The sequence below is a fragment of the Rhinoderma darwinii genome (genome assembly GCF_050947455.1).
Source record: "Rhinoderma darwinii isolate aRhiDar2 chromosome 5 unlocalized genomic scaffold, aRhiDar2.hap1 SUPER_5_unloc_21, whole genome shotgun sequence".
NCBI lineage: Eukaryota > Metazoa > Chordata > Amphibia > Anura > Rhinodermatidae > Rhinoderma > Rhinoderma darwinii.
Window position 1 is genome coordinate 130,429 of NW_027461778.1, and position 27,462 is coordinate 157,890.

Here is a 27,462-nt window from a genome sequence, read left to right on the forward strand (position 1 = left end):
AGCTCATTGATTAAATGCAATTAATGAATAGATTGCCACCTCTTGTTGTGTGTCGTCTGTGTTTCTGTGTTTCCGGCATTTCACATTGGAACACCTCATTCACCTTCCTTGTCTTCTCTCCGCCCTCCCTTTTAGGTAAGTTAAAGAGCTGCACCTGAGCCAGCCACTGATTGATTGATTGATTGATTGATTGATTGATTGATTGATGCAGCACAACAGTCAAATAGTGGAGTGGAGTAGGGGAACAGCAAACAGCCAATAAAGCAGCCCGCCCGCTCGCCTGCCCGCCACAATGGACCTACCTGTGTACACTAGATGGATGTGATGGAATGTACTGTCGTCCCTACATTTCAAGAAGAAGTAAGAATTGCAGTTGCAACAAAGCCTTGCTTGCCTACAAAGAGAGCAGCAATTTGGATTTGTTACTATGTTACCTAGAAGAATAACAAACTGTGCAAGGATGGAGGTTGTAGGAGCAAGGAGAAGTTGTCTGTAAAGTTGGTGGATGCCTATTTTCCATTTTGCAGTCCCTTGTCTCCCTCTTGTGGCCTCCTGGAGGCAACTAGCTGTGCAAAAAAAAGACAGCCTGGCGGCCGGCTGTTGCAGTGTTGCCCTCTCAGGCAACACTGAGTGACTGACTGAGCCTCACCGTCTTATATAAAGTTCAGACGGAACTTTGCACGTGTCATAGTGGAGCCCTCAGGATTCCAGAGCCAGCTTTCTGACATCATAATGGGGCCTCAGAGATAAAAGCCTGGGCCCAGGCAGTGTTGGTCAGTGCTGCTCAGCAGGCAGCACTGGACTGGACTGGATTACAGCTGATACAAGGTGTGAAGGAACAAGGGGTGGCTGTGGGCATGCACTTGCTGCCGCTGCCAGTGTTTATCTGCATGGCAGCAGGGCATTTGGGCGTTGCCAGGAAGGCGTTTTTATGTAGATTCCTCCTCTTTCAGCACTGCATTGTGGTGCAAGCAAAAGAAGCAAATCCTGTCTGGCTTCCTCTCCGGCCTTTATTCACCTCCCGTGTAGCTGTGAGTGTGTGAGCCTGCAGGGCCCCATGGAATTGCCTAGAAGTAGGCTGAATCGCTGCAAGGGCTGAACAGCAGTATCGGGCAGGCTCGGGCAACGCGCGGCCCGTTCGGGTTATCGCTTCTCGGCCTTTTGGCTAAGATCAAGTGTAGTATCTGTTCTTATCAGTTTAATATCTGATACGTCCCCTATCTGGGGACCATATATTCAATGGATTTTTAGAACAGGGAGATGGAAATAGAGCTTGCTCTGTCCACTCCACGCATTGACCTGGTATTGCAGTATTTCCAGGACCGGTGCACCCTTTCCTTATGTGTTGACTAAAAGCAGATTCCAAAAGTGTTTTTTGTCTTTGCTATTGTTTCTGTCTTTCTGAAGGGATCTCCCCTTTTAATCCCATTATTTCAACACCTGTTGGACAATGCATGAGTGATAATGAGCTCATTGATTAAATGCAATTAATGAATAGATTGCCACCTCTTGTTGTGTGTCGTCTGTGTTTCTGTGTTTCCGGCATTTCACATTGGAACACCTCATTCACCTTCCTTGTCTTCTCTCCGCCCTCCCTTTTAGGTAAGTTAAAGAGCTGCACCTGAGCCAGCCACTGATTGATTGATTGATTGATTGATTGATTGATTGATTGATTGATTGATGCAGCACAACAGTCAAATAGTGGAGTGGAGTAGGGGAACAGCAAACAGCCAATAAAGCAGCCCGCCCGCTCGCCTGCCCGCCACAATGGACCTACCTGTGTACACTAGATGGATGTTATGGAATGTACTGTCGTCCCTACATTTCAAGAAGAAGTAAGAATTGCAGTTGCAACAAAGCCTTGCTTGCCTACAAAGAGAGCAGCAATTTGGATTTGTTACTATGTTACCTAGAAGAATAACAAACTGTGCAAGGATGGAGGTTGTAGGAGCAAGGAGAAGTTGTCTGTAAAGTTGGTGGATGCCTATTTTCCATTTTGCAGTCCCTTGTCTCCCTCTTGTGGCCTCCTGGAGGCAACTAGCTGTGCAAAAAAAAGACAGCCTGGCGGCCGGCTGTTGCAGTGTTGCCCTCTCAGGCAACACTGAGTGACTGACTGAGCCTCACCGTCTTATATAAAGTTCAGACGGAACTTTGCACGTGTCATAGTGGAGCCCTCAGGATTCCAGAGCCAGCTTTCTGACATCATAATGGGGCCTCAGAGATAAAAGCCTGGGCCCAGGCAGTGTTGGTCAGTGCTGCTCAGCAGGCAGCACTGGACTGGACTGGATTACAGCTGATACAAGGTGTGAAGGAACAAGGGGTGGCTGTGGGCATGCACTTCCTGCCGCTGCCAGTGTTTATCTGCATGGCAGCAGGGCATTTGGGCGTTGCCAGGAAGGCGTTTTTATGTAGATTCCTCCTCTTTCAGCACTGCATTGTGGTGCAAGCAAAAGAAGCAAATCCTGTCTGGCTTCCTCTCCGGCCTTTATTCACCTCCCGTGTAGCTGTGAGTGTGTGAGCCTGCAGGGCCCCATGGAATTGCCTAGAAGTAGGCTGAATCGCTGCAAGGGCTGAACAGCAGTATCGGGCAGGCTCGGGCAACGCGCGGCCCGTTCGGGTTATCGCTTCTCGGCCTTTTGGCTAAGATCAAGTGTAGTATCTGTTCTTATCAGTTTAATATCTGATACGTCCCCTATCTGGGGACCATATATTAAATGGATTTTTAGAACAGGGAGATGGAAATAGAGCTTGCTCTGTCCACTCCACGCATTGACCTGGTATTGCAGTATTTCCAGGACCGGTGCACCCTTTCCTTATGTGTTGACTAAAAGCAGATTCCAAAAGTGTTTTTTGTCTTTGCTATTGTTTCTGTCTTTCTGAAGGGATCTCCCCTTTTAATCCCATTATTTCAACACCTGTTGGACAATGCATGAGTGATAATGAGCTCATTGATTAAATGCAATTAATGAATAGATTGCCACCTCTTGTTGTGTGTCGTCTGTGTTTCTGTGTTTCCGGCATTTCACATTGGAACACCTCATTCACCTTCCTTGTCTTCTCTCCGCCCTCCCTTTTAGGTAAGTTAAAGAGCTGCACCTGAGCCAGCCACTGATTGATTGATTGATTGATTGATTGATTGATTGATTGATTGATTGATTGATGCAGCACAACAGTCAAATAGTGGAGTGGAGTAGGGGAACAGCAAACAGCCAATAAAGCAGCCAAGCCCGCTCGCCTGCCCGCCACAATGGACCTACCTGTGTACACTAGATGGATGTGATGGAATGTACTGTCGTCCCTACATTTCAAGAAGAAGTAAGAATTGCAGTTGCAACAAAGCCTTGCTTGCCTACAAAGAGAGCAGCAATTTGGATTTGTTACTATGTTACCTAGAAGAATAACAAACTGTGCAAGGATGGAGGTTGTAGGAGCAAGGAGAAGTTGTCTGTAAAGTTGGTGGATGCCTATTTTCCATTTTGCAGTCCCTTGTCTCCCTCTTGTGGCCTCCTGGAGGCAACTAGCTGTGCAAAAAAAAGACAGCCTGGCGGCCGGCTGTTGCAGTGTTGCCCTCTCAGGCAACACTGAGTGACTGACTGAGCCTCACCGTCTTATATAAAGTTCAGACGGAACTTTGCACGTGTCATAGTGGAGCCCTCAGGATTCCAGAGCCAGCTTTCTGACATCATAATGGGGCCTCAGAGATAAAAGCCTGGGCCCAGGCAGTGTTGGTCAGTGCTGCTCAGCAGGCAGCACTGGACTGGACTGGATTACAGCTGATACAAGGTGTGAAGGAACAAGGGGTGGCTGTGGGCATGCACTTGCTGCCGCTGCCAGTGTTTATCTGCATGGCAGCAGGGCATTTGGGCGTTGCCAGGAAGGCGTTTTTATGTAGATTCCTCCTCTTTCAGCACTGCATTGTGGTGCAAGCAAAAGAAGCAAATCCTGTCTGGCTTCCTCTCCGGCCTTTATTCACCTCCCGTGTAGCTGTGAGTGTGTGAGCCTGCAGGGCCCCATGGAATTGCCTAGAAGTAGGCTGAATCGCTGCAAGGGCTGAACAGCAGTATCGGGCAGGCTCGGGCAACGCGCGGCCCGTTCGGGTTATCGCTTCTCGGCCTTTTGGCTAAGATCAAGTGTAGTATCTGTTCTTATCAGTTTAATATCTGATACGTCCCCTATCTGGGGACCATATATTAAATGGATTTTTAGAACAGGGAGATGGAAATAGAGCTTGCTCTGTCCACTCCACGCATTGACCTGGTATTGCAGTATTTCCAGGACCGGTGCACCCTTTCCTTATGTGTTGACTAAAAGCAGATTCCAAAAGTGTTTTTTGTCTTTGCTATTGTTTCTGTCTTTCTGAAGGGATCTCCCCTTTTAATCCCATTATTTCAACACCTGTTGGACAATGCATGAGTGATAATGAGCTCATTGATTAAATGCAATTAATGAATAGATTGCCACCTCTTGTTGTGTGTCGTCTGTGTTTCTGTGTTTCCGGCATTTCACATTGGAACACCTCATTCACCTTCCTTGTCTTCTCTCCGCCCTCCCTTTTAGGTAAGTTAAAGAGCTGCACCTGAGCCAGCCACTGATTGATTGATTGATTGATTGATTGATTGATTGATTGATTGATGCAGCACAACAGTCAAATAGTGGAGTGGAGTAGGGGAACAGCAAACAGCCAATAAAGCAGCCCGCCCGCTCGCCTGCCCGCCACAATGGACCTACCTGTGTACACTAGATGGATGTGATGAAATGTACTGTCGTCCCTACATTTCAAGAAGAAGTAAGAATTGCAGTTGCAACAAAGCCTTGCTTGCCTACAAAGAGAGCAGCAATTTGGATTTGTTACTATGTTACCTAGAAGAATAACAAACTGTGCAAGGATGGAGGTTGTAGGAGCAAGGAGAAGTTGTCTGTAAAGTTGGTGGATGCCTATTTTCCATTTTGCAGTCCCTTGTCTCCCTCTTGTGGCCTCCTGGAGGCAACTAGCTGTGCAAAAAAAAGACAGCCTGGCGGCCGGCTGTTGCAGTGTTGCCCTCTCAGGCAACACTGAGTGACTGACTGAGCCTCACCGTCTTATATAAAGTTCAGACGGAACTTTGCACGTGTCATAGTGGAGCCCTCAGGATTCCAGAGCCAGCTTTCTGACATCATAATGGGGCCTCAGAGATAAAAGCCTGGGCCCAGGCAGTGTTGGTCAGTGCTGCTCAGCAGGCAGCACTGGACTGGACTGGATTACAGCTGATACAAGGTGTGAAGGAACAAGGGGTGGCTGTGGACATGCACTTGCTGCCGCTGCCAGTGTTTATCTGCATGGCAGCAGGGCATTTGGGCGTTGCCAGGAAGGCGTTTTTATGTAGATTCCTCCTCTTTCAGCACTGCATTGTGGTGCAAGCAAAAGAAGCAAATCCTGTCTGGCTTCCTCTCCGGCCTTTATTCACCTCCCGTGTAGCTGTGAGTGTGTGAGCCTGCAGGGCCCCATGGAATTGCCTAGAAGTAGGCTGAATCGCTGCAAGGGCTGAACAGCAGTATCGGGCAGGCTCGGGCAACGCGCGGCCCGTTCGGGTTATCGCTTCTCGGCCTTTTGGCTAAGATCAAGTGTAGTATCTGTTCTTATCAGTTTAATATCTGATACGTCCCCTATCTGGGGACCATATATTAAATGGATTTTTAGAACAGGGAGATGGAAATAGAGCTTGCTCTGTCCACTCCACGCATTGACCTGGTATTGCAGTATTTCCAGGACCGGTGCACCCTTTCCTTATGTGTTGACTAAAAGCAGATTCCAAAAGTGTTTTTTGTCTTTGCTATTGTTTCTGTCTTTCTGAAGGGATCTCCCCTTTTAATCCCATTATTTCAACACCTGTTGGACAATGCATGAGTGATAATGAGCTCATTGATTAAATGCAATTAATGAATAGATTGCCACCTCTTGTTGTGTGTCGTCTGTGTTTCTGTGTTTCCGGCATTTCACATTGGAACACCTCATTCACCTTCCTTGTCTTCTCTCCGCCCTCCCTTTTAGGTAAGTTAAAGAGCTGCACCTGAGCCAGCCACTGATTGATTGATTGATTGATTGATTGATTGATTGATTGATTGATTGATTGATTGATTGATGCAGCACAACAGTCAAATAGTGGAGTGGAGTAGGGGAACAGCAAACAGCCAATAAAGCAGCCCGCCCGCTCGCCTGCCCGCCACAATGGACCTACCTGTGTACACTAGATGGATGTGATGGAATGTACTGTCGTCCCTACATTTCAAGAAGAAGTAAGAATTGCAGTTGCAACAAAGCCTTGCTTGCCTACAAAGAGAGCAGCAATTTGGATTTGTTACTATGTTACCTAGAAGAATAACAAACTGTGCAAGGATGGAGGTTGTAGGAGCAAGGAGAAGTTGTCTGTAAAGTTGGTGGATGCCTATTTTCCATTTTGCAGTCCCTTGTCTCCCTCTTGTGGCCTCCTGGAGGCAACTAGCTGTGCAAAAAAAAGACAGCCTGGCGGCCGGCTGTTGCAGTGTTGCCCTCTCAGGCAACACTGAGTGACTGACTGAGCCTCACCGTCTTATATAAAGTTCAGACGGAACTTTGCACGTGTCATAGTGGAGCCCTCAGGATTCCAGAGCCAGCTTTCTGACATCATAATGGGGCCTCAGAGATAAAAGCCTGGGCCCAGGCAGTGTTGGTCAGTGCTGCTCAGCAGGCAGCACTGGACTGGACTGGATTACAGCTGATACAAGGTGTGAAGGAACAAGGGGTGGCTGTGGGCATGCACTTGCTGCCGCTGCCAGTGTTTATCTGCATGGCAGCAGGGCATTTGGGCGTTGCCAGGAAGGCGTTTTTATGTAGATTCCTCCTCTTTCAGCACTGCATTGTGGTGCAAGCAAAAGAAGCAAATCCTGTCTGGCTTCCTCTCCGGCCTTTATTCACCTCCCGTGTAGCTGTGAGTGTGTGAGCCTGCAGGGCCCCATGGAATTGCCTAGAAGTAGGCTGAATCGCTGCAAGGGCTGAACAGCAGTATCGGGCAGGCTCGGGCAACGCGCGGCCCGTTCGGGTTATCGCTTCTCGGCCTTTTGGCTAAGATCAAGTGTAGTATCTGTTCTTATCAGTTTAATATCTGATACGTCCCCTATCTGGGGACCATATATTAAATGGATTTTTAGAACAGGGAGATGGAAATAGAGCTTGCTCTGTCCACTCCACGCATTGACCTGGTATTGCAGTATTTCCAGGACCGCTGCACCCTTTCCTTATGTGTTGACTAAAAGCAGATTCCAAAAGTGTTTTTTGTCTTTGCTATTGTTTCTGTCTTTCTGAAGGGATCTCCCCTTTTAATCCCATTATTTCAACACCTGTTGGACAATGCATGAGTGATAATGAGCTCATTGATTAAATGCAATTAATGAATAGATTGCCACCTCTTGTTGTGTGTCGTCTGTGTTTCTGTGTTTCCGGCATTTCACATTGGAACACCTCATTCACCTTCCTTGTCTTCTCTCCGCCCTCCCTTTTAGGTAAGTTAAAGAGCTGCACCTGAGCCAGCCACTGATTGATTGATTGATTGATTGATTGATTGATTGATTGATTGATTGATTGATTGATGCAGCACAACAGTCAAATAGTGGAGTGGAGTAGGGGAACAGCAAACAGCCAATAAAGCAGCCCGCCCGCTCGCCTGCCCGCCACAATGGACCTACCTGTGTACACTAGATGGATGTGATGGAATGTACTGTCGTCCCTACATTTCAAGAAGAAGTAAGAATTGCAGTTGCAACAAAGCCTTGCTTGCCTACAAAGAGAGCAGCAATTTGGATTTGTTACTATGTTACCTAGAAGAATAACAAACTGTGCAAGGATGGAGGTTGTAGGAGCAAGGAGAAGTTGTCTGTAAAGTTGGTGGATGCCTATTTTCCATTTTGCAGTCCCTTGTCTCCCTCTTGTGGCCTCCTGGAGGCAACTAGCTGTGCAAAAAAAAGACAGCCTGGCGGCCGGCTGTTGCAGTGTTGCCCTCTCAGGCAACACTGAGTGACTGACTGAGCCTCACCGTCTTATATAAAGTTCAGACGGAACTTTGCACGTGTCATAGTGGAGCCCTCAGGATTCCAGAGCCAGCTTTCTGACATCATAATGGGGCCTCAGAGATAAAAGCCTGGGCCCAGGCAGTGTTGGTCAGTGCTGCTCAGCAGGCAGCACTGGACTGGACTGGATTACAGCTGATACAAGGTGTGAAGGAACAAGGGGTGGCTGTGGGCATGCACTTGCTGCCGCTGCCAGTGTTTATCTGCATGGCAGCAGGGCATTTGGGCGTTGCCAGGAAGGCGTTTTTATGTAGATTCCTCCTCTTTCAGCACTGCATTGTGGTGCAAGCAAAAGAAGCAAATCCTGTCTGGCTTCCTCTCCGGCCTTTATTCACCTCCCGTGTAGCTGTGAGTGTGTGAGCCTGCAGGGCCCCATGGAATTGCCTAGAAGTAGGCTGAATCGCTGCAAGGGCTGAACAGCAGTATCGGGCAGGCTCGGGCAACGCGCGGCCCGTTCGGGTTATCGCTTCTCGGCCTTTTGGCTAAGATCAAGTGTAGTATCTGTTCTTATCAGTTTAATATCTGATACGTCCCCTATCTGGGGACCATATATTAAATGGATTTTTAGAACAGGGAGATGGAAATAGAGCTTGCTCTGTCCACTCCACGCATTGACCTGGTATTGCAGTATTTCCAGGACCGGTGCACCCTTTCCTTATGTGTTGACTAAAAGCAGATTCCAAAAGTGTTTTTTGTCTTTGCTATTGTTTCTGTCTTTCTGAAGGGATCTCCCCTTTTAATCCCATTATTTCAACACCTGTTGGACAATGCATGAGTGATAATGAGCTCATTGATTAAATGCAATTAATGAATAGATTGCCACCTCTTGTTGTGTGTCGTCTGTGTTTCTGTGTTTCCGGCATTTCACATTGGAACACCTCATTCACCTTCCTTGTCTTCTCTCCGCCCTCCCTTTTAGGTAAGTTAAAGAGCTGCACCTGAGCCAGCCACTGATTGATTGATTGATTGATTGATTGATTGATTGATTGATTGATTGATTGATTGATTGATTGATGCAGCACAACAGTCAAATAGTGGAGTGGAGTAGGGGAACAGCAAACAGCCAATAAAGCAGCCCGCCCGCTCGCCTGCCCGCCACAATGGACCTACCTGTGTACACTAGATGGATGTGATGGAATGTACTGTCGTCCCTACATTTCAAGAAGAAGTAAGAATTGCAGTTGCAACAAAGCCTTGCTTGCCTACAAAGAGAGCAGCAATTTGGATTTGTTACTATGTTACCTAGAAGAATAACAAACTGTGCAAGGATGGAGGTTGTAGGAGCAAGGAGAAGTTGTCTGTAAAGTTGGTGGATGCCTATTTTCCATTTTGCAGTCCCTTGTCTCCCTCTTGTGGCCTCCTGGAGGCAACTAGCTGTGCAAAAAAAAGACAGCCTGGCGGCCGGCTGTTGCAGTGTTGCCCTCTCAGGCAACACTGAGTGACTGACTGAGCCTCACCGTCTTATATAAAGTTCAGACGGAACTTTGCACGTGTCATAGTGGAGCCCTCAGGATTCCAGAGCCAGCTTTCTGACATCATAATGGGGCCTCAGAGATAAAAGCCTGGGCCCAGGCAGTGTTGGTCAGTGCTGCTCAGCAGGCAGCACTGGACTGGACTGGATTACAGCTGATACAAGGTGTGAAGGAACAAGGGGTGGCTGTGGGCATGCACTTGCTGCCGCTGCCAGTGTTTATCTGCATGGCAGCAGGGCATTTGGGCGTTGCCAGGAAGGCGTTTTTATGTAGATTCCTCCTCTTTCAGCACTGCATTGTGGTGCAAGCAAAAGAAGCAAATCCTGTCTGGCTTCCTCTCCGGCCTTTATTCACCTCCCGTGTAGCTGTGAGTGTGTGAGCCTGCAGGGCCCCATGGAATTGCCTAGAAGTAGGCTGAATCGCTGCAAGAGCTGAACAGCAGTATCGGGCAGGCTCGGGCAACGCGCGGCCCGTTCGGGTTATCGCTTCTCGGCCTTTTGGCTAAGATCAAGTGTAGTATCTGTTCTTATCAGTTTAATATCTGATACGTCCCCTATCTGGGGACCATATATTAAATGGATTTTTAGAACAGGGAGATGGAAATAGAGCTTGCTCTGTCCACTCCACGCATTGACCTGGTATTGCAGTATTTCCAGGACCGGTGCACCCTTTCCTTATGTGTTGACTAAAAGCAGATTCCAAAAGTGTTTTTTGTCTTTGCTATTGTTTCTGTCTTTCTGAAGGGATCTCCCCTTTTAATCCCATTATTTCAACACCTGTTGGACAATGCATGAGTGATAATGAGCTCATTGATTAAATGCAATTAATGAATAGATTGCCACCTCTTGTTGTGTGTCGTCTGTGTTTCTGTGTTTCCGGCATTTCACATTGGAACACCTCATTCACCTTCCTTGTCTTCTCTCCGCCCTCCCTTTTAGGTAAGTTAAAGAGCTGCACCTGAGCCAGCCACTGATTGATTGATTGATTGATTGATTGATTGATTGATTGATTGATTGATTGATGCAGCACAACAGTCAAATAGTGGAGTGGAGTAGGGGAACAGCAAACAGCCAATAAAGCAGCCCGCCCGCTCGCCTGCCCGCCACAATGGACCTACCTGTGTACACTAGATGGATGTGATGGAATGTACTGTCGTCCCTACATTTCAAGAAGAAGTAAGAATTGCAGTTGCAACAAAGCCTTGCTTGCCTACAAAGAGAGCAGCAATTTGGATTTGTTACTATGTTACCTAGAAGAATAACAAACTGTGCAAGGATGGAGGTTGTAGGAGCAAGGAGAAGTTGTCTGTAAAGTTGGTGGATGCCTATTTTCCATTTTGCAGTCCCTTGTCTCCCTCTTGTGGCCTCCTGGAGGCAACTAGCTGTGCAAAAAACAGACAGCCTGGCGGCCGGCTGTTGCAGTGTTGCCCTCTCAGGCAACACTGAGTGACTGACTGAGCCTCACCGTCTTATATAAAGTTCAGACGGAACTTTGCACGTGTCATAGTGGAGCCCTCAGGATTCCAGAGCCAGCTTTCTGACATCATAATGGGGCCTCAGAGATAAAAGCCTGGGCCCAGGCAGTGTTGGTCAGTGCTGCTCAGCAGGCAGCACTGGACTGGACTGGATTACAGCTGATACAAGGTGTGAAGGAACAAGGGGTGGCTGTGGGCATGCACTTGCTGCCGCTGCCAGTGTTTATCTGCATGGCAGCAGGGCATTTGGGCGTTGCCAGGAAGGCGTTTTTATGTAGATTCCTCCTCTTTCAGCACTGCATTGTGGTGCAAGCAAAAGAAGCAAATCCTGTCTGGCTTCCTCTCCGGCCTTTATTCACCTCCCGTGTAGCTGTGAGTGTGTGAGCCTGCAGGGCCCCATGGAATTGCCTAGAAGTAGGCTGAATCGCTGCAAGGGCTGAACAGCAGTATCGGGCAGGCTCGGGCAACGCGCGGCCCGTTCGGGTTATCGCTTCTCGGCCTTTTGGCTAAGATCAAGTGTAGTATCTGTTCTTATCAGTTTAATATCTGATACGTCCCCTATCTGGGGACCATATATTAAATGGATTTTTAGAACAGGGAGATGGAAATAGAGCTTGCTCTGTCCACTCCACGCATTGACCTGGTATTGCAGTATTTCCAGGACCGGTGCACCCTTTCCTTATGTGTTGACTAAAAGCAGATTCCAAAAGTGTTTTTTGTCTTTGCTATTGTTTCTGTCTTTCTGAAGGGATCTCCCCTTTTAATCCCATTATTTCAACACCTGTTGGACAATGCATGAGTGATAATGAGCTCATTGATTAAATGCAATTAATGAATAGATTGCCACCTCTTGTTGTGTGTCGTCTGTGTTTCTGTGTTTCCGGCATTTCACATTGGAACACCTCATTCACCTTCCTTGTCTTCTCTCCGCCCTCCCTTTTAGGTAAGTTAAAGAGCTGCACCTGAGCCAGCCACTGATTGATTGATTGATTGATTGATTGATTGATTGATTGATTGATTGATTGATGCAGCACAACAGTCAAATAGTGGAGTGGAGTAGGGGAACAGCAAACAGCCAATAAAGCAGCCCGCCCGCTCGCCTGCCCGCCACAATGGACCTACCTGTGTACACTAGATGGATGTGATGGAATGTACTGTCGTCCCTACATTTCAAGAAGAAGTAAGAATTGCAGTTGCAACAAAGCCTTGCTTGCCTACAAAGAGAGCAGCAATTTGGATTTGTTACTATGTTACCTAGAAGAATAACAAACTGTGCAAGGATGGAGGTTGTAGGAGCAAGGAGAAGTTGTCTGTAAAGTTGGTGGATGCCTATTTTCCATTTTGCAGTCCCTTGTCTCCCTCTTGTGGCCTCCTGGAGGCAACTAGCTGTGCAAAAAAAAGACAGCCTGGCGGCCGGCTGTTGCAGTGTTGCCCTCTCAGGCAACACTGAGTGACTGACTGAGCCTCACCGTCTTATATAAAGTTCAGACGGAACTTTGCACGTGTCATAGTGGAGCCCTCAGGATTCCAGAGCCAGCTTTCTGACATCATAATGGGGCCTCAGAGATAAAAGCCTGGGCCCAGGCAGTGTTGGTCAGTGCTGCTCAGCAGGCAGCACTGGACTGGACTGGATTACAGCTGATACAAGGTGTGAAGGAACAAGGGGTGGCTGTGGGCATGCACTTGCTGCCGCTGCCAGTGTTTATCTGCATGGCAGCAGGGCATTTGGGCGTTGCCAGGAAGGCGTTTTTATGTAGATTCCTCCTCTTTCAGCACTGCATTGTGGTGCAAGCAAAAGAAGCAAATCCTGTCTGGCTTCCTCTCCGGCCTTTATTCACCTCCCGTGTAGCTGTGAGTGTGTGAGCCTGCAGGGCCCCATGGAATTGCCTAGAAGTAGGCTGAATCGCTGCAAGGGCTGAACAGCAGTATCGGGCAGGCTCGGGCAACGCGCGGCCCGTTCGGGTTATCGCTTCTCGGCCTTTTGGCTAAGATCAAGTGTAGTATCTGTTCTTATCAGTTTAATATCTGATACGTCCCCTATCTGGGGACCATATATTAAATGGATTTTTAGAACAGGGAGATGGAAATAGAGCTTGCTCTGTCCACTCCACGCATTGACCTGGTATTGCAGTATTTCCAGGACCGGTGCACCCTTTCCTTATGTGTTGACTAAAAGCAGATTCCAAAAGTGTTTTTTGTCTTTGCTATTGTTTCTGTCTTTCTGAAGGGATCTCCCCTTTTAATCCCATTATTTCAACACCTGTTGGACAATGCATGAGTGATAATGAGCTCATTGATTAAATGCAATTAATGAATAGATTGCCACCTCTTGTTGTGTGTCGTCTGTGTTTCTGTGTTTCCGGCATTTCACATTGGAACACCTCATTCACCTTCCTCTTCTCTCCGCCCTCCCTTTTAGGTAAGTTAAAGAGCTGCACCTGAGCCAGCCACTGATTGATTGATTGATTGATTGATTGATTGATTGATTGATTGATTGATTGATTGATTGATGCAGCACAACAGTCAAATAGTGGAGTGGAGTAGGGGAACAGCAAACAGCCAATAAAGCAGCCCGCCCGCTCGCCTGCCCGCCACAATGGACCTACCTGTGTACACTAGATGGATGTGATGGAATGTACTGTCGTCCCTACATTTCAAGAAGAAGTAAGAATTGCAGTTGCAACAAAGCCTTGCTTGCCTACAAAGAGAGCAGCAATTTGGATTTGTTACTATGTTACCTAGAAGAATAACAAACTGTGCAAGGATGGAGGTTGTAGGAGCAAGGAGAAGTTGTCTGTAAAGTTGGTGGATGCCTATTTTCCATTTTGCAGTCCCTTGTCTCCCTCTTGTGGCCTCCTGGAGGCAACTAGCTGTGCAAAAAAAAGACAGCCTGGCGGCCGGCTGTTGCAGTGTTGCCCTCTCAGGCAACACTGAGTGACTGACTGAGCCTCACCGTCTTATATAAAGTTCAGACGGAACTTTGCACGTGTCATAGTGGAGCCCTCAGGATTCCAGAGCCAGCTTTCTGACATCATAATGGGGCCTCAGAGATAAAAGCCTGGGCCCAGGCAGTGTTGGTCAGTGCTGCTCAGCAGGCAGCACTGGACTGGACTGGATTACAGCTGATACAAGGTGTGAAGGAACAAGGGGTGGCTGTGGGCATGCACTTGCTGCCGCTGCCAGTGTTTATCTGCATGGCAGCAGGGCATTTGGGCGTTGCCAGGAAGGCGTTTTTATGTAGATTCCTCCTCTTTCAGCACTGCATTGTGGTGCAAGCAAAAGAAGCAAATCCTGTCTGGCTTCCTCTCCGGCCTTTATTCACCTCCCGTGTAGCTGTGAGTGTGTGAGCCTGCAGGGCCCCATGGAATTGCCTAGAAGTAGGCTGAATCGCTGCAAGGGCTGAACAGCAGTATCGGGCAGGCTCGGGCAACGCGCGGCCCGTTCGGGTTATCGCTTCTCGGCCTTTTGGCTAAGATCAAGTGTAGTATCTGTTCTTATCAGTTTAATATCTGATACGTCCCCTATCTGGGGACCATATATTAAATGGATTTTTAGAACAGGGAGATGGAAATAGAGCTTGCTCTGTCCACTCCACGCATTGACCTGGTATTGCAGTATTTCCAGGACCGGTGCACCCTTTCCTTATGTGTTGACTAAAAGCAGATTCCAAAAGTGTTTTTTGTCTTTGCTATTGTTTCTGTCTTTCTGAAGGGATCTCCCCTTTTAATCCCATTATTTCAACACCTGTTGGACAATGCATGAGTGATAATGAGCTCATTGATTAAATGCAATTAATGAATAGATTGCCACCTCTTGTTGTGTGTCGTCTGTGTTTCTGTGTTTCCGGCATTTCACATTGGAACACCTCATTCACCTTCCTTGTCTTCTCTCCGCCCTCCCTTTTAGGTAAGTTAAAGAGCTGCACCTGAGCCAGCCACTGATTGATTGATTGATTGATTGATTGATTGATTGATTGATTGATTGATGCAGCACAACAGTCAAATAGTGGAGTGGAGTAGGGGAACAGCAAACAGCCAATAAAGCAGCCCGCCCGCTCGCCTGCCCGCCACAATGGACCTACCTGTGTACACTAGATGGATGTGATGGAATGTACTGTCGTCCCTACATTTCAAGAAGAAGTAAGAATTGCAGTTGCAACAAAGCCTTGCTTGCCTACAAAGAGAGCAGCAATTTGGATTTGTTACTATGTTACCTAGAAGAATAACAAACTGTGCAAGGATGGAGGTTGTAGGAGCAAGGAGAAGTTGTCTGTAAAGTTGGTGGATGCCTATTTTCCATTTTGCAGTCCCTTGTCTCCCTCTTGTGGCCTCCTGGAGGCAACTAGCTGTGCAAAAAAAAGACAGCCTGGCGGCCGGCTGTTGCAGTGTTGCCCTCTCAGGCAACACTGAGTGACTGACTGAGCCTCACCGTCTTATATAAAGTTCAGACGGAACTTTGCACGTGTCATAGTGGAGCCCTCAGGATTCCAGAGCCAGCTTTCTGACATCATAATGGGGCCTCAGAGATAAAAGCCTGGGCCCAGGCAGTGTTGGTCAGTGCTGCTCAGCAGGCAGCACTGGACTGGACTGGATTACAGCTGATACAAGGTGTGAAGGAACAAGGGGTGGCTGTGGGCATGCACTTGCTGCCGCTGCCAGTGTTTATCTGCATGGCAGCAGGGCATTTGGGCGTTGCCAGGAAGGCGTTTTTATGTAGATTCCTCCTCTTTCAGCACTGCATTGTAGTGCAAGCAAAAGAAGCAAATCCTGTCTGGCTTCCTCTCCGGCCTTTATTCACCTCCCGTGTAGCTGTGAGTGTGTGAGCCTGCAGGGCCCCATGGAATTGCCTAGAAGTAGGCTGAATCGCTGCAAGGGCTGAACAGCAGTATCGGGCAGGCTCGGGCAACGCGCGGCCCGTTCGGGTTATCGCTTCTCGGCCTTTTGGCTAAGATCAAGTGTAGTATCTGTTCTTATCAGTTTAATATCTGATACGTCCCCTATCTGGGGACCATATATTAAATGGATTTTTAGAACAGGGAGATGGAAATAGAGCTTGCTCTGTCCACTCCACGCATTGACCTGGTATTGCAGTATTTCCAGGACCGGTGCACCCTTTCCTTATGTGTTGACTAAAAGCAGATTCCAAAAGTGTTTTTTGTCTTTGCTATTGTTTCTGTCTTTCTGAAGGGATCTCCCCTTTTAATCCCATTATTTCAACACCTGTTGGACAATGCATGAGTGATAATGAGCTCATTGATTAAATGCAATTAATGAATAGATTGCCACCTCTTGTTGTGTGTCGTCTGTGTTTCTGTGTTTCCGGCATTTCACATTGGAACACCTCATTCACCTTCCTTGTCTTCTCTCCGCCCTCCCTTTTAGGTAAGTTAAAGAGCTGCACCTGAGCCAGCCACTGATTGATTGATTGATTGATTGATTGATTGATTGATTGATTGATTGATGCAGCACAACAGTCAAATAGTGGAGTGGAGTAGGGGAACAGCAAACAGCCAATAAAGCAGCCCGCCCGCTCGCCTGCCCGCCACAATGGACCTACCTGTGTACACTAGATGGATGTGATGGAATGTACTGTCGTCCCTACATTTCAAGAAGAAGTAAGAATTGCAGTTGCAACAAAGCCTTGCTTGCCTACAAAGAGAGCAGCAATTTGGATTTGTTACTATGTTACCTAGAAGAATAACAAACTGTGCAAGGATGGAGGTTGTAGGAGCAAGGAGAAGTTGTCTGTAAAGTTGGTGGATGCCTATTTTCCATTTTGCAGTCCCTTGTCTCCCTCTTGTGGCCTCCTGGAGGCAACTAGCTGTGCAAAAAAAAGACAGCCTGGCGGCCGGCTGTTGCAGTGTTGCCCTCTCAGGCAACACTGAGTGACTGACTGAGCCTCACCGTCTTATATAAAGTTCAGACGGAACTTTGCACATGTCATAGTGGAGCCCTCAGGATTCCAGAGCCAGCTTTCTGACATCATAATGGGGCCTCAGAGATAAAAGCCTGGGCCCAGGCAGTGTTGGTCAGTGCTGCTCAGCAGGCAGCACTGGACTGGACTGGATTACAGCTGATACAAGGTGTGAAGGAACAAGGGGTGGCTGTGGGCATGCACTTGCTGCCGCTGCCAGTGTTTATCTGCATGGCAGCAGGGCATTTGGGCGTTGCCAGGAAGGCGTTTTTATGTAGATTCCTCCTCTTTCAGCACTGCATTGTGGTGCAAGCAAAAGAAGCAAATCCTGTCTGGCTTCCTCTCCGGCCTTTATTCACCTCCCGTGTAGCTGTGAGTGTGTGAGCCTGCAGGGCCCCATGGAATTGCCTAGAAGTAGGCTGAATCGCTGCAAGGGCTGAACAGCAGTATCGGGCAGGCTCGGGCAACGCGCGGCCCGTTCGGGTTATCGCTTCTCGGCCTTTTGGCTAAGATCAAGTGTAGTATCTGTTCTTATCAGTTTAATATCTGATACGTCCCCTATCTGGGGACCATATATTAAATGGATTTTTAGAACAGGGAGATGGAAATAGAGCTTGCTCTGTCCACTCCACGCATTGACCTGGTATTGCAGTATTTCCAGGACCGGTGCACCCTTTCCTTATGTGTTGACTAAAAGCAGATTCCAAAAGTGTTTTTTGTCTTTGCTATTGTTTCTGTCTTTCTGAAGGGATCTCCCCTTTTAATCCCATTATTTCAACACCTGTTGGACAATGCATGAGTGATAATGAGCTCATTGATTAAATGCAATTAATGAATAGATTGCCACCTCTTGTTGTGTGTCGTCTGTGTTTCTGTGTTTCCGGCATTTCACATTGGAACACCTCATTCACCTTCCTTGTCTTCTCTCCGCCCTCCCTTTTAGGTAAGTTAAAGAGCTGCACCTGAGCCAGCCACTGATTGATTGATTGATTGATTGATTGATTGATTGATTGATTGATTGATTGATTGATTGATTGATGCAGCACAACAGTCAAATAGTGGAGTGGAGTAGGGGAACAGCAAACAGCCAATAAAGCAGCCCGCCCGCTCGCCTGCCCGCCACAATGGACCTACCTGTGTACACTAGATGGATGTGATGGAATGTACTGTCGTCCCTACATTTCAAGAAGAAGTAAGAATTGCAGTTGCAACAAAGCCTTGCTTGCCTACAAAGAGAGCAGCAATTTGGATTTGTTACTATGTTACCTAGAAGAATAACAAACTGTGCAAGGATGGAGGTTGTAGGAGCAAGGAGAAGTTGTCTGTAAAGTTGGTGGATGCCTATTTTCCATTTTGCAGTCCCTTGTCTCCCTCTTGTGGCCTCCTGGAGGCAACTAGCTGTGCAAAAAAAAGACAGCCTGGCGGCCGGCTGTTGCAGTGTTGCCCTCTCAGGCAACACTGAGTGACTGACTGAGCCTCACCGTCTTATATAAAGTTCAGACGGAACTTTGCACGTGTCATAGTGGAGCCCTCAGGATTCCAGAGCCAGCTTTCTGACATCATAATGGGGCCTCAGAGATAAAAGCCTGGGCCCAGGCAGTGTTGGTCAGTGCTGCTCAGCAGGCAGCACTGGACTGGACTGGATTACAGCTGATACAAGGTGTGAAGGAACAAGGGGTGGCTGTGGGCATGCACTTGCTGCCGCTGCCAGTGTTTATCTGCATGGCAGCAGGGCATTTGGGCGTTGCCAGGAAGGCGTTTTTATGTAGATTCCTCCTCTTTCAGCACTGCATTGTGGTGCAAGCAAAAGAAGCAAATCCTGTCTGGCTTCCTCTCCGGCCTTTATTCACCTCCCGTGTAGCTGTGAGTGTGTGAGCCTGCAGGGCCCCATGGAATTGCCTAGAAGTAGGCTGAATCGCTGCAAGGGCTGAACAGCAGTATCGGGCAGGCTCGGGCAACGTGCGGCCCGTTCGGGTTATCGCTTCTCGGCCTTTTGGCTAAGATCAAGTGTAGTATCTGTTCTTATCAGTTTAATATCTGATACGTCCCCTATCTGGGGACCATATATTAAATGGATTTTTAGAACAGGGGGATGGAAATAGAGCTTGCTCTGTCCACTCCACGCATTGACCTGGTATTGCAGTATTTCCAGGACCGGTGCACCCTTTCCTTATGTGTTGACTAAAAGCAGATTCCAAAAGTGTTTTTTGTCTTTGCTATTGTTTCTGTCTTTCTGAAGGGATCTCCCCTTTTAATCCCATTATTTCAACACCTGTTGGACAATGCATGAGTGATAATGAGCTCATTGATTAAATGCAATTAATGAATAGATTGCCACCTCTTGTTGTGTGTCGTCTGTGTTTCTGTGTTTCCGGCATTTCACATTGGAACACCTCATTCACCTTCCTTGTCTTCTCTCCGCCCTCCCTTTTAGGTAAGTTAAAGAGCTGCACCTGAGCCAGCCACTGATTGATTGATTGATTGATTGATTGATTGATTGATTGATTGATGCAGCACAACAGTCAAATAGTGGAGTGGAGTAGGGGAACAGCAAACAGCCAATAAAGCAGCCCGCCCGCTCGCCTGCCCGCCACAATGGACCTACCTGTGTACACTAGATGGATGTGATGGAATGTACTGTCGTCCCTACATTTCAAGAAGAAGTAAGAATTGCAGTTGCAACAAAGCCTTGCTTGCCTACAAAGAGAGCAGCAATTTGGATTTGTTACTATGTTACCTAGAAGAATAACAAACTGTGCAAGGATGGAGGTTGTAGGAGCAAGGAGAAGTTGTCTGTAAAGTTGGTGGATGCCTATTTTCCATTTTGCAGTCCCTTGTCTCCCTCTTGTGGCCTCCTGGAGGCAACTAGCTGTGCAAAAAAAAGACAGCCTGGCGGCCGGCTGTTGCAGTGTTGCCCTCTCAGGCAACACTGAGTGACTGACTGAGCCTCACCGTCTTATATAAAGTTCAGACGGAACTTTGCACGTGTCATAGTGGAGCCCTCAGGATTCCAGAGCCAGCTTTCTGACATCATAATGGGGCCTCAGAGATAAAAGCCTGGGCCCAGGCAGTGTTGGTCAGTGCTGCTCAGCAGGCAGCACTGGACTGGACTGGATTACAGCTGATACAAGGTGTGAAGGAACAAGGGGTGGCTGTGGGCATGCACTTGCTGCCGCTGCCAGTGTTTATCTGCATGGCAGCAGGGCATTTGGGCGTTGCCAGGAAGGCGTTTTTATGTAGATTCCTCCTCTTTCAGCACTGCATTGTGGTGCAAGCAAAAGAAGCAAATCCTGTCTGGCTTCCTCTCCGGCCTTTATTCACCTCCCGTGTAGCTGTGAGTGTGTGAGCCTGCAGGGCCCCATTTAATTGCCTAGAAGTAGGCTGAATCGCTGCAAGGGCTGAACAGCAGTATCGGGCAGGCTCGGGCAACGCGCGGCCCGTTCGGGTTATCGCTTCTCGGCCTTTTGGCTAAGATCAAGTGTAGTATCTGTTCTTATCAGTTTAATATCTGATACGTCCCCTATCTGGGGACCATATATTAAATGGATTTTTAGAACAGGGAGATGGAAATAGAGCTTGCTCTGTCCACTCCACGCATTGACCTGGTATTGCAGTATTTCCAGGACCGGTGCACCCTTTCCTTATGTGTTGACTAAAAGCAGATTCCAAAAGTGTTTTTTGTCTTTGCTATTGTTTCTGTCTTTCTGAAGGGATCTCCCCTTTTAATCCCATTATTTCAACACCTGTTGGACAATGCATGAGTGATAATGAGCTCATTGATTAAATGCAATTAATGAATAGATTGCCACCTCTTGTTGTGTGTCGTCTGTGTTTCTGTGTTTCCGGCATTTCACATTGGAACACCTCATTCACCTTCCTTGTCTTCTCTCCGCCCTCCCTTTTAGGTAAGTTAAAGAGCTGCACCTGAGCCAGCCACTGATTGATTGATTGATTGATTGATTGATTGATTGATTGATTGATGCAGCACAACAGTCAAATAGTGGAGTGGAGTAGGGGAACAGCAAACAGCCAATAAAGCAGCCCGCCCGCTCGCCTGCCCGCCACAATGGACCTACCTGTGTACACTAGATGGATGTGATGGAATGTACTGTCGTCCCTACATTTCAAGAAGAAGTAAGAATTGCAGTTGCAACAAAGCCTTGCTTGCCTACAAAGAGAGCAGCAATTTGGATTTGTTACTATGTTACCTAGAAGAATAACAAACTGTGCAAGGATGGAGGTTGTAGGAGCAAGGAGAAGTTGTCTGTAAAGTTGGTGGATGCCTATTTTCCATTTTGCAGTCCCTTGTCTCCCTCTTGTGGCCTCCTGGAGGCAACTAGCTGTGCAAAAAAAAGACAGCCTGGCGGCCGGCTGTTGCAGTGTTGCCCTCTCAGGCAACACTGAGTGACTGACTGAGCCTCACCGTCTTATATAAAGTTCAGACGGAACTTTGCACGTGTCATAGTGGAGCCCTCAGGATTCCAGAGCCAGCTTTCTGACATCATAATGGGGCCTCAGAGATAAAAGCCTGGGCCCAGGCAGTGTTGGTCAGTGCTGCTCAGCAGGCAGCACTGGACTGGACTGGATTACAGCTGATACAAGGTGTGAAGGAACAAGGGGTGGCTGTGGGCATGCACTTGCTGCCGCTGCCAGTGTTTATCTGCATGGCAGCAGGGCATTTGGGCGTTGCCAGGAAGGCGTTTTTATGTAGATTCCTCCTCTTTCAGCACTGCATTGTGGTGCAAGCAAAAGAAGCAAATCCTGTCTGGCTTCCTCTCCGGCCTTTATTCACCTCCCGTGTAGCTGTGAGTGTGTGAGCCTGCAGGGCCCCATGGAATTGCCTAGAAGTAGGCTGAATCGCTGCAAGGGCTGAACAGCAGTATCGGGCAGGCTCGGGCAACGCGCGGCCCGTTCGGGTTATCGCTTCTCGGCCTTTTGGCTAAGATCAAGTGTAGTATCTGTTCTTATCAGTTTAATATCTGATACGTCCCCTATCTGGGGACCATATATTAAATGGATTTTTAGAACAGGGAGATGGAAATAGAGCTTGCTCTGTCCACTCCACGCATTGACCTGGTATTGCAGTATTTCCAGGACCGGTGCACCCTTTCCTTATGTGTTGACTAAAAGCAGATTCCAAAAGTGTTTTTTGTCTTTGCTATTGTTTCTGTCTTTCTGAAGGGATCTCCCCTTTTAATCCCATTATTTCAACACCTGTTGGACAATGCATGAGTGATAATGAGCTCATTGATTAAATGCAATTAATGAATAGATTGCCACCTCTTGTTGTGTGTCGTCTGTGTTTCTGTGTTTCCGGCATTTCACATTGGAACACCTCATTCACCTTCCTTGTCTTCTCTCCGCCCTCCCTTTTAGGTAAGTTAAAGAGCTGCACCTGAGCCAGCCACTGATTGATTGATTGATTGATTGATTGATTGATTGATTGATTGATTGATGCAGCACAACAGTCAAATAGTGGAGTGGAGTAGGGGAACAGCAAACAGCCAATAAAGCAGCCCGCCCGCTCGCCTGCCCGCCACAATGGACCTACCTGTGTACACTAGATGGATGTGATGGAATGTACTGTCGTCCCTACATTTCAAGAAGAAGTAAGAATTGCAGTTGCAACAAAGCCTTGCTTGCCTACAAAGAGAGCAGCAATTTGGATTTGTTACTATGTTACCTAGAAGAATAACAAACTGTGCAAGGATGGAGGTTGTAGGAGCAAGGAGAAGTTGTCTGTAAAGTTGGTGGATGCCTATTTTCCATTTTGCAGTCCCTTGTCTCCCTCTTGTGGCCTCCTGGAGGCAACTAGCTGTGCAAAAAAAAGACAGCCTGGCGGCCGGCTGTTGCAGTGTTGCCCTCTCAGGCAACACTGAGTGACTGACTGAGCCTCACCGTCTTATATAAAGTTCAGACGGAACTTTGCACGTGTCATAGTGGAGCCCTCAGGATTCCAGAGCCAGCTTTCTGACATCATAATGGGGCCTCAGAGATAAAAGCCTGGGCCCAGGCAGTGTTGGTCAGTGCTGCTCAGCAGGCAGCACTGGACTGGACTGGATTACAGCTGATACAAGGTGTGAAGGAACAAGGGGTGGCTGTGGGCATGCACTTGCTGCCGCTGCCAGTGTTTATCTGCATGGCAGCAGGGCATTTGGGCGTTGCCAGGAAGGCGTTTTTATGTAGATTCCTCCTCTTTCAGCACTGCATTGTGGTGCAAGCAAAAGAAGCAAATCCTGTCTGGCTTCCTCTCCGGCCTTTATTCACCTCCCGTGTAGCTGTGAGTGTGTGAGCCTGCAGGGCCCCATGGAATTGCCTAGAAGTAGGCTGAATCGCTGCAAGGGCTGAACAGCAGTATCGGGCAGGCTCGGGCAACGCGCGGCCCGTTCGGGTTATCGCTTCTCGGCCTTTTGGCTAAGATCAAGTGTAGTATCTGTTCTTATCAGTTTAATATCTGATACGTCCCCTATCTGGGGACCATATATTAAATGGATTTTTAGAACAGGGAGATGGAAATAGAGCTTGCTCTGTCCACTCCACGCATTGACCTGGTATTGCAGTATTTCCAGGACCGGTGCACCCTTTCCTTATGTGTTGACTAAAAGCAGATTCCAAAAGTGTTTTTTGTCTTTGCTATTGTTTCTGTCTTTCTGAAGGGATCTCCCCTTTTAATCCCATTATTTCAACACCTGTTGGACAATGCATGAGTGATAATGAGCTCATTGATTAAATGCAATTAATGAATAGATTGCCACCTCTTGTTGTGTGTCGTCTGTGTTTCTGTGTTTCCGGCATTTCACATTGGAACACCTCATTCACCTTCCTTGTCTTCTCTCCGCCCTCCCTTTTAGGTAAGTTAAAGAGCTGCACCTGAGCCAGCCACTGATTGATTGATTGATTGATTGATTGATTGATTGATTGATTGATTGATTGATTGATTGATGCAGCACAACAGTCAAATAGTGGAGTGGAGTAGGGGAACAGCAAACAGCCAATAAAGCAGCCCGCCCGCTCGCCTGCCCGCCACAATGGACCTACCTGTGTACACTAGATGGATGTGATGAAATGTACTGTCGTCCCTACATTTCAAGAAGAAGTAAGAATTGCAGTTGCAACAAAGCCTTGCTTGCCTACAAAGAGAGCAGCAATTTGGATTTGTTACTATGTTACCTAGAAGAATAACAAACTGTGCAAGGATGGAGGTTGTAGGAGCAAGGAGAAGTTGTCTGTAAAGTTGGTGGATGCCTATTTTCCATTTTGCAGTCCCTTGTCTCCCTCTTGTGGCCTCCTGGAGGCAACTAGCTGTGCAAAAAAAAGACAGCCTGGCGGCCGGCTGTTGCAGTGTTGCCCTCTCAGGCAACACTGAGTGACTGACTGAGCCTCACCGTCTTATATAAAGTTCAGACGGAACTTTGCACGTGTCATAGTGGAGCCCTCAGGATTCCAGAGCCAGCTTTCTGACATCATAATGGGGCCTCAGAGATAAAAGCCTGGGCCCAGGCAGTGTTGGTCAGTGCTGCTCAGCAGGCAGCACTGGACTGGACTGGATTACAGCTGATACAAGGTGTGAAGGAACAAGGGGTGGCTGTGGGCATGCACTTGCTGCCGCTGCCAGTGTTTATCTGCATGGCAGCAGGGCATTTGGGCGTTGCCAGGAAGGCGTTTTTATGTAGATTCCTCCTCTTTCAGCACTGCATTGTGGTGCAAGCAAAAGAAGCAAATCCTGTCTGGCTTCCTCTCCGGCCTTTATTCACCTCCCGTGTAGCTGTGAGTGTGTGAGCCTGCAGGGCCCCATGGAATTGCCTAGAAGTAGGCTGAATCGCTGCAAGGGCTGAACAGCAGTATCGGGCAGGCTCGGGCAACGCGCGGCCCGTTCGGGTTATCGCTTCTCGGCCTTTTGGCTAAGATCAAGTGTAGTATCTGTTCTTATCAGTTTAATATCTGATACGTCCCCTATCTGGGGACCATATATTAAATGGATTTTTAGAACAGGGAGATGGAAATAGAGCTTGCTCTGTCCACTCCACGCATTGACCTGGTATTGCAGTATTTCCAGGACCGGTGCACCCTTTCCTTATGTGTTGACTAAAAGCAGATTCCAAAAGTGTTTTTTGTCTTTGCTATTGTTTCTGTCTTTCTGAAGGGATCTCCCCTTTTAATCCCATTATTTCAACACCTGTTGGACAATGCATGAGTGATAATGAGCTCATTGATTAAATGCAATTAATGAATAGATTGCCACCTCTTGTTGTGTGTCGTCTGTGTTTCTGTGTTTCCGGCATTTCACATTGGAACACCTCATTCACCTTCCTTGTCTTCTCTCCGCCCTCCCTTTTAGGTAAGTTAAAGAGCTGCACCTGAGCCAGCCACTGATTGATTGATTGATTGATTGATTGATTGATTGATTGATTGATTGATTGATTGATTGATGCAGCACAACAGTCAAATAGTGGAGTGGAGTAGGGGAACAGCAAACAGCCAATAAAGCAGCCCGCCCGCTCGCCTGCCCGCCACAATGGACCTACCTGTGTACACTAGATGGATGTGATGGAATGTACTGTCGTCCCTACATTTCAAGAAGAAGTAAGAATTGCAGTTGCAACAAAGCCTTGCTTGCCTACAAAGAGAGCAGCAATTTGGATTTGTTACTATGTTACCTAGAAGAATAACAAACTGTGCAAGGATGGAGGTTGTAGGAGCAAGGAGAAGTTGTCTGTAAAGTTGGTGGATGCCTATTTTCCATTTTGCAGTCCCTTGTCTCCCTCTTGTGGCCTCCTGGAGGCAACTAGCTGTGCAAAAAAAAGACAGCCTGGCGGCCGGCTGTTGCAGTGTTGCCCTCTCAGGCAACACTGAGTGACTGACTGAGCCTCACCGTCTTATATAAAGTTCAGACGGAACTTTGCACGTGTCATAGTGGAGCCCTCAGGATTCCAGAGCCAGCTTTCTGACATCATAATGGGGCCTCAGAGATAAAAGCCTGGGCCCAGGCAGTGTTGGTCAGTGCTGCTCAGCAGGCAGCACTGGACTGGACTGGATTACAGCTGATACAAGGTGTGAAGGAACAAGGGGTGGCTGTGGGCATGCACTTGCTGCCGCTGCCAGTGTTTATCTGCATGGCAGCAGGGCATTTGGGCGTTGCCAGGAAGGCGTTTTTATGTAGATTCCTCCTCTTTCAGCACTGCATTGTGGTGCAAGCAAAAGAAGCAAATCCTGTCTGGCTTCCTCTCCGGCCTTTATTCACCTCCCGTGTAGCTGTGAGTGTGTGAGCCTGCAGGGCCCCATGGAATTGCCTAGAAGTAGGCTGAATCGCTGCAAGGGCTGAACAGCAGTATCGGGCAGGCTCGGGCAACGCGCGGCCCGTTCGGGTTATCGCTTCTCGGCCTTTTGGCTAAGATCAAGTGTAGTATCTGTTCTTATCAGTTTAATATCTGATACGTCCCCTATCTGGGGACCATATATTAAATGGATTTTTAGAACAGGGAGATGGAAATAGAGCTTGCTCTGTCCACTCCACGCATTGACCTGGTATTGCAGTATTTCCAGGACCGGTGCACCCTTTCCTTATGTGTTGACTAAAAGCAGATTCCAAAAGTGTTTTTTGTCTTTGCTATTGTTTCTGTCTTTCTGAAGGGATCTCCCCTTTTAATCCCATTATTTCAACACCTGTTGGACAATGCATGAGTGATAATGAGCTCATTGATTAAATGCAATTAATGAATAGATTGCCACCTCTTGTTGTGTGTCGTCTGTGTTTCTGTGTTTCCGGCATTTCACATTGGAACACCTCATTCACCTTCCTTGTCTTCTCTCCGCCCTCCCTTTTAGGTAAGTTAAAGAGCTGCACCTGAGCCAGCCACTGATTGGATTGATTGATTGATTGATTGATTGATTGATGCAGCACAACAGTCAAATAGTGGAGTGGAGTAGGGGAACAGCAAACAGCCAATAAAGCAGCCCGCCCGCTCGCCTGCCCGCCACAATGGACCTACCTGTGTACACTAGATGGATGTGATGGAATGTACTGTCGTCCCTACACTTCAAGAAGAAGTAAGAATTGCAGTTGCAACAAAGCCTTGCTTGCCTACAAAGAGAGCAGCAATTTGGATTTGTTACTATGTTACCTAGAAGAATAACAAACTGTGCAAGGATGGAGGTTGTAGGAGCAAGGAGAAGTTGTCTGTAAAGTTGGTGGATGCCTATTTTCCATTTTGCAGTCCCTTGTCTCCCTCTTGTGGCCTCCTGGAGGCAACTAGCTGTGCAAAAAAAAGACAGCCTGGCGGCCGGCTGTTGCAGTGTTGCCCTCTCAGGCAACACTGAGTGACTGACTGAGCCTCACCGTCTTATATAAAGTTCAGACGGAACTTTGCACGTGTCATAGTGGAGCCCTCAGGATTCCAGAGCCAGCTTTCTGACATCATAATGGGGCCTCAGAGATAAAAGCCTGGGCCCAGGCAGTGTTGGTCAGTGCTGCTCAGCAGGCAGCACTGGACTGGACTGGATTACAGCTGATACAAGGTGTGAAGG

At 47.8% G+C, this 27,462-nt stretch overlaps 18 non-coding genes across 18 annotated transcripts; all 18 read left to right on the forward strand.

Moving 5' to 3' along the window:
• The first annotated feature begins 1,145 nt into the window (after positions 1-1,145).
• LOC142687304 (U2 spliceosomal RNA) lies at positions 1,146-1,336 on the forward strand. Its single transcript, XR_012856543.1, has one exon. It is a non-coding gene; the product is annotated as a U2 spliceosomal RNA (small nuclear RNA).
• A 1,284-nt stretch (positions 1,337-2,620) lies between these two features.
• On the forward strand, positions 2,621-2,811 carry LOC142687229 (U2 spliceosomal RNA). The gene has a single exon (XR_012856475.1). It is a non-coding gene; the product is annotated as a U2 spliceosomal RNA (small nuclear RNA).
• A 1,289-nt stretch (positions 2,812-4,100) lies between these two features.
• Positions 4,101-4,291, forward strand: LOC142687231 (U2 spliceosomal RNA). Its single transcript, XR_012856477.1, has one exon. It is a non-coding gene; the product is annotated as a U2 spliceosomal RNA (small nuclear RNA).
• A 1,280-nt stretch (positions 4,292-5,571) lies between these two features.
• On the forward strand, positions 5,572-5,762 carry LOC142687232 (U2 spliceosomal RNA). The gene has a single exon (XR_012856478.1). It is a non-coding gene; the product is annotated as a U2 spliceosomal RNA (small nuclear RNA).
• A 1,296-nt stretch (positions 5,763-7,058) lies between these two features.
• Positions 7,059-7,249, forward strand: LOC142687308 (U2 spliceosomal RNA). Its single transcript, XR_012856546.1, has one exon. It is a non-coding gene; the product is annotated as a U2 spliceosomal RNA (small nuclear RNA).
• A 1,292-nt stretch (positions 7,250-8,541) lies between these two features.
• On the forward strand, positions 8,542-8,732 carry LOC142687233 (U2 spliceosomal RNA). Its single transcript, XR_012856479.1, has one exon. It is a non-coding gene; the product is annotated as a U2 spliceosomal RNA (small nuclear RNA).
• Positions 8,733-10,032: 1,300 nt separating this feature from the next.
• On the forward strand, positions 10,033-10,223 carry LOC142687234 (U2 spliceosomal RNA). The gene has a single exon (XR_012856480.1). It is a non-coding gene; the product is annotated as a U2 spliceosomal RNA (small nuclear RNA).
• A 1,288-nt stretch (positions 10,224-11,511) lies between these two features.
• On the forward strand, positions 11,512-11,702 carry LOC142687235 (U2 spliceosomal RNA). The gene has a single exon (XR_012856481.1). It is a non-coding gene; the product is annotated as a U2 spliceosomal RNA (small nuclear RNA).
• Positions 11,703-12,990: 1,288 nt separating this feature from the next.
• LOC142687236 (U2 spliceosomal RNA) lies at positions 12,991-13,181 on the forward strand. Its single transcript, XR_012856482.1, has one exon. It is a non-coding gene; the product is annotated as a U2 spliceosomal RNA (small nuclear RNA).
• A 1,293-nt stretch (positions 13,182-14,474) lies between these two features.
• On the forward strand, positions 14,475-14,665 carry LOC142687237 (U2 spliceosomal RNA). Its single transcript, XR_012856483.1, has one exon. It is a non-coding gene; the product is annotated as a U2 spliceosomal RNA (small nuclear RNA).
• Positions 14,666-15,949: 1,284 nt separating this feature from the next.
• On the forward strand, positions 15,950-16,140 carry LOC142687238 (U2 spliceosomal RNA). The gene has a single exon (XR_012856484.1). It is a non-coding gene; the product is annotated as a U2 spliceosomal RNA (small nuclear RNA).
• A 1,284-nt stretch (positions 16,141-17,424) lies between these two features.
• Positions 17,425-17,615, forward strand: LOC142687240 (U2 spliceosomal RNA). The gene has a single exon (XR_012856485.1). It is a non-coding gene; the product is annotated as a U2 spliceosomal RNA (small nuclear RNA).
• Positions 17,616-18,915: 1,300 nt separating this feature from the next.
• Positions 18,916-19,106, forward strand: LOC142687293 (U2 spliceosomal RNA). The gene has a single exon (XR_012856534.1). It is a non-coding gene; the product is annotated as a U2 spliceosomal RNA (small nuclear RNA).
• A 1,280-nt stretch (positions 19,107-20,386) lies between these two features.
• On the forward strand, positions 20,387-20,577 carry LOC142687241 (U2 spliceosomal RNA). Its single transcript, XR_012856486.1, has one exon. It is a non-coding gene; the product is annotated as a U2 spliceosomal RNA (small nuclear RNA).
• A 1,280-nt stretch (positions 20,578-21,857) lies between these two features.
• On the forward strand, positions 21,858-22,048 carry LOC142687243 (U2 spliceosomal RNA). Its single transcript, XR_012856488.1, has one exon. It is a non-coding gene; the product is annotated as a U2 spliceosomal RNA (small nuclear RNA).
• A 1,284-nt stretch (positions 22,049-23,332) lies between these two features.
• On the forward strand, positions 23,333-23,523 carry LOC142687244 (U2 spliceosomal RNA). The gene has a single exon (XR_012856489.1). It is a non-coding gene; the product is annotated as a U2 spliceosomal RNA (small nuclear RNA).
• A 1,296-nt stretch (positions 23,524-24,819) lies between these two features.
• On the forward strand, positions 24,820-25,010 carry LOC142687245 (U2 spliceosomal RNA). The gene has a single exon (XR_012856490.1). It is a non-coding gene; the product is annotated as a U2 spliceosomal RNA (small nuclear RNA).
• Positions 25,011-26,306: 1,296 nt separating this feature from the next.
• Positions 26,307-26,497, forward strand: LOC142687246 (U2 spliceosomal RNA). Its single transcript, XR_012856491.1, has one exon. It is a non-coding gene; the product is annotated as a U2 spliceosomal RNA (small nuclear RNA).
• The last annotated feature ends 965 nt before the right edge of the window (positions 26,498-27,462 follow it).